At 43.8% G+C, this 10,962-nt stretch overlaps 1 long non-coding RNA gene across 1 annotated transcript; it reads right to left on the reverse strand.

Annotated features, from left to right (window-relative positions):
* Positions 1-217: 217 nt before the first annotated feature.
* LOC137429105 (uncharacterized) lies at positions 218-9,340 on the reverse strand. The gene is made up of 3 exons (XR_013623734.1): positions 9,285-9,340; positions 406-546; positions 218-272 (listed from the first exon to the last, which is right to left on the reverse strand). It is a non-coding gene; the product is annotated as an uncharacterized LOC137429105 (long non-coding RNA).
* Positions 9,341-10,962: the final 1,622 nt, after the last annotated feature.

Here is a 10,962-nt window from a genome sequence, read left to right on the forward strand (position 1 = left end):
TTTTCCAGTGTGGATCCTCATGTGTATTCTGATGTTACTCGTTGAAGCAAAATCCATTCTGCACACATTACACTTATAACGTATTTGCTTTTCTTGAACCTTTTTGTGTTTGTTTAATTTCATATTAATCTTGGTGTTGCGAGGCCCAGACAAGAACTTGTATTGTATGGGAAGTGAGTCTTGATCTCGTGATTGTTTCTTCAAAAAAGGCTTCTTCCTCACTGTCAAGCTGCGACTGGACCTTATTTGTCCCATATTATTTCTTGATTGTCCTACAGAAACAAAGAACACAATATTTTCTTTTTTTGTCAAAATCAAAATGCTAAATATTTGACACTTTTCTGAAAATGTTATATTTTCTCAACAAAAAAGATTGTATGTTAATTTTTTTACGTTTCCACTCACCAGATGCAAAACAGGAAACACTTCCGTTTGTCATGTGAATATCATCTGAACCTTCCTTTGCAGAAGCACATTTTGAATCTTCTGTGACAGATGAATCGTTGTCGTGTTGTTTGCCTTCCACATTTACAGGAGAGACATCACCTGTGTACAAATCAGCGTCAGTCTTTTGCAGGGAAATGAGATTGAGAACCATCTGGAGAGTTCATAGAACATGTTACGCCACACAATGTATACTTCAATTCAAATATAACAATGAAGTTAAAGATTGTTAAATAAAAGTTCCGGATGTTAAGTCCGATTGAAGCAGTCTTCTACATCACCCTTATACACCACCCTATTTGACATGTCCAAGTGCTGCTATACTGGAGGTTATTGGAATTAACAAGAAGACGATTTATGTTAAAAAGTGTTCAAGTATTTAATTCAATTGAAATAAAATAAAGATTGTAAAATTCTTTCAAAAAAACAAAATTCTGGAATTTACTGGCGTTGTAGTGTAGTGTCTATTACCTCACTCTATCTAACACGTCACATTAGTTATTTGTGCCTGTTGTTTGTGTCCTTTATGATGTCATTCTAAACATTAAGTTTCCTGTTTAGAATGATTTTGCAATTTTGTTTGACTGCCAAACCGGCAGACAGAGTGAAAATATTGTTGCAGACACGGGGTTTGGGGTGCATCACGTGTGGGACTTCTCGGACTCTCCCTGACCTTTTGCATTTAAGAACCTGCAGGCCGCCGTGCCGTGGATCGGTCCCCGGCCCGAAAAGATGTTAAGCGACTAGTGACTGATTGAGACCGCCAAACATAGCAACACAATTGATCTCGGCAGGCGATCCCTCCATGGCATGAACAGGCAAGAAGCTTCTCCTTGGGTGCCCAGCGCGTTCAAACAGCAGCGATTGCTCTGGCATTGCAGCTTTTAAGCCGCTTCCATACTCAATATTCTATCCTCAGTCAGCCCCTCTCTGTGGAGAAGTTCGGCGGTGCATCCATAGCCTGTCAATTAATTTAAATTTTCGCACTGGCATTCAGCGGATTTCCTAAAGCAGGGGTTCCCAACCTTTTTTGTGTTATGGCCTCCTTGGCTCCCAGAGCACATTCCCAGCACCCCCCTCCCTTTCGTGAGGGTCGAGCGGTGGAGCGCATCCAAGCAGGCTCGGGGGGTCTGGGTGCATGACCCACAGAAAATTTTTGATTTCTAGATGCTCTGTGGTGCATTCTGAGAGGTGTTTTTTCCTTTAATTGGCTATTTTGTTTGTATGAGAATTGGTAAATTATTACACAGAAAATGAGGAATTCCAAGGAGCCAACATGAACATTTAGTTCCATCGTTTTTTTTCTGTTCCTCACTGGCTCCCAACTACATCGTTTTTGGAAGAAGCAAACAAAGCAACGTCGCTCAAATGATGCATGTTTGATATGAGATTTTAATATTATCAGTAGCAACACTATGGACAGCATAAAATAGAACTGTCACACAAGAAAACAGTATGAAAAGGTTCCAAGTCAAGAATATGTGAAAACTAAAAACCTCTGTTGTGTCTGTATTTAACGCAGTTTGTAATAATCTCACAAAAAGAAACTCAATTCGACAACAACTCAGGTAATTAAAACTAGGGACGTGGTGCATGCACCATAAAAGTGAATTAAAAACTCAGTGGGGAGGCTGAAATTGCATTTTACCTACCAATTGGGGTATCCGTGGCAGGTTGGAAACCACGGTCCTAAAGGGAAGCCCGACGTGTTCTCCATATTCACTGCTTCTGCTGTGGAACCTCTGCAGAAGTCACACACATACATACGCCCCTCCCCGTAACATTCACCATGCCCACACTCACACCATTGTACTTCCCCAAACCATGCCTGCTTGCAAGCTGCCTCGCAGACCAGCACCCACAACTTACACACACCGGCCATCTCTCACCAATTATTCACACAATCAACTACACAATCATTCTCACTCCATTCACACACATGGGCCACCCCATAAAAGTTTACACACTGCTTTACAAATGAGCCATCCCACAGAGGCTTCTCCACACTCTGCCTTATCCTCTCATCCAGAACCATCTCCAGCACCTTCATGACATGACGAAGAAGTGTAATTCCCCTGTACTTCCTCAGATCTTGAACATCCCCCATCCCCTTTCAAATCGGCCCAATTAACCCTGTCCTTCACACCTCCGGAATTGACCCACCTCTCATACATACATTTAAGAACCTCTTTGTCCACCTGACTCCAACATCTCCTGATGCAAGTATCATTTGTGTAATACCTCAACACCTGGCGCCCTTCCATTTTTCATCCTGTTCAATGCCGTCCGCACTTCCTTTTCCGTGATCTCGACTTTTCCCTCAACATAACTCTGCAGCTACAGCTCGCTGTTGCTTCCTTCCCGATTAAACAGCTCTTTGAAATATCCTACACACACCTTCAATCATGCAACAGTCTTTGTCACGAGCCTCCGCTTCCCTCCTTAATCTTCTGCAATTCCCTTGAATGCCTCTCCATACTTCTTCCATTCCTTCCGCTTCTTTGCCAAGTTGCTCATACCTGGCCCTCAACCTCTCCTTGTACACTTAGGTGACGATTCCCTGACACCACCCCCACATAATAACCTTCTGACCCCTGCTCTTAACCTCAAAACCTTTTCTTCATCCTCACCACAAACATCACAGGCTTGTGCTGGGAGGTAACATGCCCTCCTACCATGACCTCGCAATCCTTAACCCTCCACAACTGTCACTTCATTACCACCACCAAATCCAGTTCTGTTCTGTCCACTCCTATTGGTTACCGCTTTTGAAAGAATTAACCAGCTATGGCCATCCCATTCCTTGCCATCAATGCCACCAGCTCTTGATCCTCTCTATTCCTTTCCCCCAACCAAATTTACCAACACATTCCTCTTCACACGGCTCCGCTACACCGACATGAGCGTTAAACTCCCCCACAATGCACAGCATTACCTCCATCCTAACCATTCCTGTCATCCTCTCCAGTGCGTGCCTGAATTTCTGCTTCTACGTCCTCGACTTTCCCGTTGGTGGCCTATATACAGATATAACACACACCATTTCCCTCTAAAACACCACCCATGCCATAACTCACCATCCCCCCCATGTTTCCACTCTGACCACCTGCTTGCTGATCTCTTCTGAAACTATTATTCCTACACCATTACTCATTTCATCGACACCCACATGCAACAGCTGTACCCCCTTCTGCAAACTTCCTGGCCCTGTCCCCTTTCCATCTGGTCTCCTGCACACACAACTCTTGCAACCTCCTTCTCTGCATCATCTCCACCACCTCAACCCCTCGCCCTCCTCCACCCACTCCCCCCTCAACCCCTTCCCCCTGCCATCGATCCCACATTCAAACTACCAAGCTTAACCTCGCCTCTGAATCTCAGCCCGCCTGGCAGAGCTAATTACCATCTTGATTAGTTTGGGACACTCAGAGAAAATTTTAAAATATGAATTATGCATTTGTCGGAGTGGGAAAATGGGAAGGTGATTTGGGGATTGGGGGAGGGAGGTAATAGGTTTTGGGGTTTCGGGTAGTGGAATTGAAGAGAGGGTAATTCATCAATGTGTGTGCCATCCCTTGGATGTTCATTAAACTGGCATCTCATCTGCCGACATTAGTTGGTGGGCATTAGTTGGTGAGCGTTAGGCAGGGAAATACTGCTGGATTCTCATGTTGATGCATCGTTTTACTGTTTTATCGGAATAGGTGAGTTCTAAAGGTTTTGAGGAATATACATTTTGAAATTAGTTCCCTCTTCCAGATCACCTTCACCTGCACACAAGTCGACATTTTATTTTCTTGTCTACAAAGTCGAGGCTTGTGTAAGAGCAACACATAAAGCACAAAGACATAAACAGAAAACACATAAAACATAAAATAGAGGGAGTGGGAGACAAGAGGGGGCGAGGGAGGGAAGCACAACAACAGTAGAGAACAGGGACTGTTGTAGATCTGCAGAAGGAAGAGGACCAGAGGGCGGGGGGGTGGGGGGGGGGGTGGGAGGAGAAATGGTGCTAAACAAATGGACACTACTTGGACAATCAGGAGAGAAAAACGGAATTTGAAAAAGGTGGATTTGGAATGTATTCACGAGGGTAGAAAAGATCAAGTTTTGGATGGAGGAAGAGAAGAGATGGTGGATCGCACAGCTGAAAGAATTCTGCATGGAGGAGTGGGCAAAAATTTCTCCTAGTCAATGTCAGAGACTGGTAGACAGCTCTAAGAAACGCCTACTTGAGGTTGTTTCTGGCAAAGGGGGGCAACACCACATATTGGAGCCAAGGGTGTACACTTACTTTTTCCACATGCGAAATTTGCATTCATGTTTATTTAAATTATACAATGGACTACAAAATGTAGATGTTTCATGATATTTGTTATATTATATCACCTTTATCTTTCATTATTGTTGAAATGAAGATCAAATAGCTGTATGTTGAAATATGGTTTTTTTTTTTGGTTTTTTTTTGTATACTGAATCGAGGCTCGTGAAAGAGCTAACATTTATTTCACAAACAAATCAACCAGACAAACAAAATATACAAAAAGAGGGAGCGGAAGACAAGATGGGGAGAGAAGGGGAAGCACACAACCACATTTGAGAGCAGGGAGAAGTGTGGGAGGGAGAGGGCTTGGGGGCAGGAGGCGTGGGAGGGGGAGGGGGTGGGGGGAGAGGTATAAAACACAAGGGGACCGAAATTAGCGGGGGTAGAAAAGATCAAGGTTTTGGATGGGGGAGGATAAGAGATGGTGGTGAACAGCTGTTTTAAAGAGCTAGAGGGTGGAGTGGGATTGAAGAGAGTGAGGGAGTTTGTTCCAGAGGTGGGAGAAAAGAGGAATGAAGGAGTGAAGGTGAGCAGAAAGTCTTGATTTTGGCAGTTTAACCATAAGAGGGTTGCAGGCAGATCTTGTGCGACCTGTAGGAATATTTGGGGGACAGAGCCCAGAGAGGGCTGGGGGGGCAAGGCCAGAGAGGAGTCGGTAGAAGACGGAAAGACCACCAACCTGCCTGCGGTGAGTGAGTGAAAGGCCCTTGGAGTTAGTTTCATCACAGGAGATTCCAATGATTCTGAACGCTTTGGCCTCAACAGCGTGAAGCCGAGCAAGGTGTGAGGCAGGAGCACCAGCCCAGAGGGGGGAACAGTATTCCATTGAGCTGCGGATGAAAGCCTTGTATGTGGTGAGGAGCTCAGGTGTGCCAAGGAAGGACTTCGCACGACGGAGGATGCCCAGTCGGCGACTGGCTTTGGAGGCCAGCTTGGAAATGTGGTTTTCCCAAGAAAGATCATGGCCGATAGTGAGACCCAAAAGCTTGAGCGACAGAACTTCTTGGAGAGGATTGTTGAGAAAGTAGATGGGAGGGTTGTCCAGTCGGTCCTTTCGGAGAGACATTGTAAGGGTGTGAGATTTGTCAGGATTGAAAGACATGTTCCACTTGTTTGACCAGTCTGTGATTTTGTCCAGGTCTGCAGAGAGTGAGGAGGCTGCAGACTGCCGATCTGGGGGATGAGGAATGGAGCGACAGAGAGTAGAGTCGTCAGCAAAGAGATAGAGAGGATTTTCAAGAGAGTCAGAGAGATCATTGATGAAGACCAGAAAAAGCACAGAGCCCAGAACACTGCCTTGGGGAACTCCAGCCTGAACAGGAAGAGGAGATGAGAGAAACCCATTCAGGGCCACACGTTGACTATGACCAGAGAGGAAGTCCGCCAGCCATGCGTGGAGATTTCCATGGATACCAAAGGAGGAGAGTTTGGTGAGCAGAGCAGGGTGCCAGACCGTATCGAAGGCACGTGAAATGTCAAGGGAGACAGCTCTAATATCCTGTTTGGCGTTGAGGACCTCCATCCATTGTTGAGAAAGCAGAAGCAGCATGTCCAGAGTAGAGTGACCAGGTCTGAAACCGAATTGATGATCAGAGATCAAGCCATTGGAGAAGAGGAAAGATTTAATATCTGAAGCAATGATGGATTCCATGACTTTGCTGATAATTGGGAGAAGGCTGATTGGTCTGTAGTTGCTGGGATCTGTTTTTGCACCTTTTTTGTGCAAAGCGGTGATGTTGGCTGATTTCCAAGCAGATGGCAGATGACCTTGAGCAAAAGAGAGGGTGAAGAAAACAGAAAGAGGGAGTGAAAGAGCAGAAGAACATGATTTTAGGACCCGTGGGCTGATGCCGTCAGGACCAGTTGCAGAATCAGAGTCTAGGGTTGACAGAAACTTTTCCACCTTGTCACGAGGAAAGGACACAGAGTCCAGGAGCAGCTGGGTACGACTGGGTACGGTGGGTACAGAGAGGGATGGGTTTGGGACACAAGATTTAGAGGCAAACACAGAGTTGAGGCATTCAGCTTTTTCACGTGCGGAGTCAGCCGTTAAGCCGTTTGAGGTGAGGGAGGGGATGGAGGGGGAACAAACACCAGAAACAGATTTGACCAGATGCCACCAGGATTTGGAAGAGGGAGACAGATAAGAGAGTTCGGTCTTGAGAATGGTGAGATATTGTTTCCTGGCTCTCCTGAGGGTGGACACACACTTGTTTCGGGCTTTGTGAAAAGAAATGAGATTTCCTTCCGTTGGATTTGCTTTCCAGGAGACGAAAGCAAGTTTTTTCAGGGCAACAGCCTCACCACAAGATTCCGTGTACCATGGACGGGAGGAAGGGTATGACAACTGAAGACGAGATGGTATAAATCTGTGCATGTGAGAGAGCAATTTACTTTGAAAGAATTCCCAGGATGAGTTGATGTCAGAGGCGGTAGAGATGGGAGACCAGTCCAGATGATTGATGGCTGCTTGAAGACCGTGCCAGTTGGCCTGAGTGAAATGTCAACATTGATCCGATTAAGAACGATGGAGGAAGGATGGAAAAAATATGAATTTGGAGCTTGCAGTGATTTAGAGTTATGACGGATTGAATTTATTTTTTTTGAAGTGGAATGAGTTGGAGAGGAAATTGAAAGAAGCCTTTTAAATATGAAGAAAAACAGCGTGTTGTAATATACCACTGAATAAAACACTGAAGGGGAAAGTTTAAACATATTTACATAATATTTAAACAGAACCGTGAACAATCTTAAATGCACAAAATTCTGACGGTGGAAGGGCCGAGAGGGACCACCACGAGTCACGTGAACAGAGCAAAAGGTGGATGGCAAGGAGATAATGGGGGCGGGGCGAACCGCACACCTGGACAGAAGTACAGGATGAGACAACAGCACACGTGGAGAAAGGAAAAATAAATGTTTTTGGTTATTTTTCTTTTTTTTGGTTTTTTGGGGGGGGGGGGGGGTGGGGATTGAAAACGTCAGACAAAGAGTATTATGTTTGGGGTAGAAGGGAAAAATCTAAGAGCCAAGCAAAACACGAAGTAGGGGACTTAAGTTAGCAAACAACGACGGGGGTACAAGGCTGCACACGAGGAGCAGAACACGATTAATTACGGTATTTGCCAGACGGTATTTAAAACGTCAGACAAGTGTTCGATGTTCGGGGAAGTTAGGGGAAGAAGAGAAAATCTAAGAAATAAGCAATACAGCGAAGGAAAGAACTTAAATTCACAGAACACCTATGGGGGTAGGGAAGCCGAGAGAAACCAGGCCGCGCACGCGGTAGGACAGAAAACGATTAAATTGTACAAAAGTTTGCAAGAATTGCACATCAACACCAACTAGAAAACACACTGCAACACATGCACAATAAAAAACGAGTAGAAATTGACGAAGACACGAATGGAAAAAATACTATAACTTTGCTGCCGTGCAGAGGTCGAAGACCAAGCGTCTTTTATGACGCTTGGTCTTCGACTTTTGAGCGTCTTTTATGTCCTTTATAGCACCTGCTACATTTCCCACGGCAGAAGCGGTTGAACCAATTCGGTCTTCATGTTTAAGAATAGTTGAACCAATACCCATTAGAGTATCAATTATCCCATCTCCTTTAATTCTGAATTGATATCCTGCACCCGGCTGTCTCTTAGGTTTATAGTATCCTCTACAAAGAACATACCTCCACCCTTATGGTACGGTGAAAGGAACATCCCATCCCCATCTTTCGTAATTATTTTATATTTTCCCAAATCATATTTCCTCACAATAACCATCGTATTTATTTGTTGCACCATCAATCAAATCACAGTGAATCAACACCGAATTTATACCTGATGATATTTGAATAACATTATCACTGTAAAACGTCCCGTTAATTGCAATCTTTTTGAGGAGAAACCCAATAACTCTCCAAATTAATTATCAAAAATGAAATCGACTTTATAATTATTTTTAAGTCTAATAGTTGATTTTGAAGTATATTTTTGAACATCCACAACAACATTTTTTGGTCCATCACCTTGTTCTCTCATAAGGCAAGCAATTTCAGAAGATATTTATTTTGGGGGATCAAACCTGAAGCCAATTTGATCCCCCACTTCCCCTGACCTTTGACCCCCCTGGTAGTTCCACTTTGGGGGGATAGGTTGGATCAAACCTGGACCTACTTTAACCCCCGGTAGACCTTCGAGACCTCGATTTTTTAAATGCCGTGAACAAACTTAAGTTCCATCACACAAAATATAATTTTAACCAAGTTTGGTCACAATCTCATCAGCAGTTTTGGAGAAGTTGCAAGTGTTTATGGACGGAATGAAGATGCGCCATCTCATAAGCTCCCCGGAAACATGTTCCAGGTGAGCTAAAAATTGACTTTGTACCATACATCAAAAATCCATTCATATTAGACAATACAAAACTGCATCAAAAGAGATTATAAAAGTTGAAAGAATTTAAAAAAAAAGTAATGGTAGAAGATCAAGATATTTGTTGACATGTAAAAAAAGTCACATACCAGACGTGGGTCTTAATCCATCATCCTGAGAGCGGAGGCTGCAGACATCACTGAACCCGATTCCAGAGACACCAGGAAAATTTTCCAACTTTACATTTTGGAATCTAATAAAGTTTTGGCAGAAACTGGAAAGTTCCCGAATAACATTATCCAAGTAGACGAAAATACTTCCCAACAGAGAAGACCCTGCAATCTGGATATCTTGCGGCTTGAGAAAAGAATTCATAAATTTACAGAAGTCAGCATACATTGTAAATTGAAATTTCTCTTTGGAGAGAGCGAGGAGCTCCTCCCGCAATGAATCCGACTCAGTACAAGCTCGAATAACCTTCTGATCCTCAATTCCAAGCTTATCGATCACGGCTTGGGCTGTTTCTGCTCTCAGGCCTTGTGATTGGAGCCATTTCAAGAAGCTCTCCATTTCACTGATGACCTGCCAAGGATACAATGCTCATGTTAATCACAGAAAAGTTATACATGTTATTAGTCCCCTACTGGTGTACACCGGCGGGGACTATAGGTTTGCACTCCGTCCCTCCGTCTGTTAGTCTGTCAGTCTGTCAGTCTGTCAGTCCGTCACGCAAAGTACAGTTTTCCGGACTTTTTTTCTAAACTCTTAATGCTAATGATTTCAAACTTGGTCCATGGTTTCCTCATGATAAGTTACAGATCAAGTTCGAACTTCACGACGTTTCAATCATTTTTGACAAAGTTATGGCATTTTGAACTTTGGTAATTTCCCCAACAGTTTTCCGGACGACAGACTGCTGGTAGGGGACATGTATTGCAGCGCAATACTCAGAATGCTTGTTTTCCTTACTTTGTTTGGAATTTTTGTGAGTTTTTTCCATGGACAATCCAATCAATTATTAACCAATAAATACGGGCTTTTGTATCCAGTTTGTTCACCCACCGTGTCACATTTTTAAAGTTTTATTACCAATCAGGATCTAATTTTAAAAAACACCTTTTAGAGGCCATATTTCCCCGCAAAGCGGGGGTTGGCCTTTTTCGGGGACCGTGGTTGTTGTTTTTTTTTTGGTCCCCCTTTTGAAGCAATGTTTTACGGCCGGATGCCCTTCCTGCCGCCAACCCTGTTTGTCGCCTTTTTACGACACACAGGGAATTACCAGTGAACTGGTACTCAATTTGCCGACCTCGGAAGGATGACAGGCTGAGTCAACCCTGCCAATCAGGATCTAATGAATGCGAGTTTTAATATACAGAGACAAATATAAACCCAGAGTAAACTGGAGGAGACCATTCGGCCCATTATGCTGCGCCACTTCAACACCAAACCAAATTTATCCACCAAAACTATGCAATTTTATTTGAAGAATGAGGGGAGGAATGTGGATAAGAAGATGTGGCACGACCAGGTATATCCAAAGCACGTCAAATACAAATGGGGGAAATGCATTTATATTAATTATCATACTAAAATACGCAATTTGGGGTCTGTCTGTCTGTCTGATAATTTTTGACCGCGATACATTCCGTCGTCACGTATCCAATCTCAACCAAACTTGACAGGACTAATGGTCACACAATGAAAGTTGTAAAACATTCATTTGCCCCCCTTCCCAAGGGGTTTTTTTTCCCCTAAAGGTGTTTTCCTCGCCATTGCCGCCAATGGGGAAGCATGTTGAGGTGTATATCAATGTTAAGTCCGCTTTAA

This window comes from Myxine glutinosa, chromosome 6 (genome assembly GCF_964187855.1).
Source record: "Myxine glutinosa chromosome 6, kmMyxGlut1.1, whole genome shotgun sequence".
In the NCBI taxonomy this organism is placed as follows: domain Eukaryota; kingdom Metazoa; phylum Chordata; class Myxini; order Myxiniformes; family Myxinidae; genus Myxine; species Myxine glutinosa.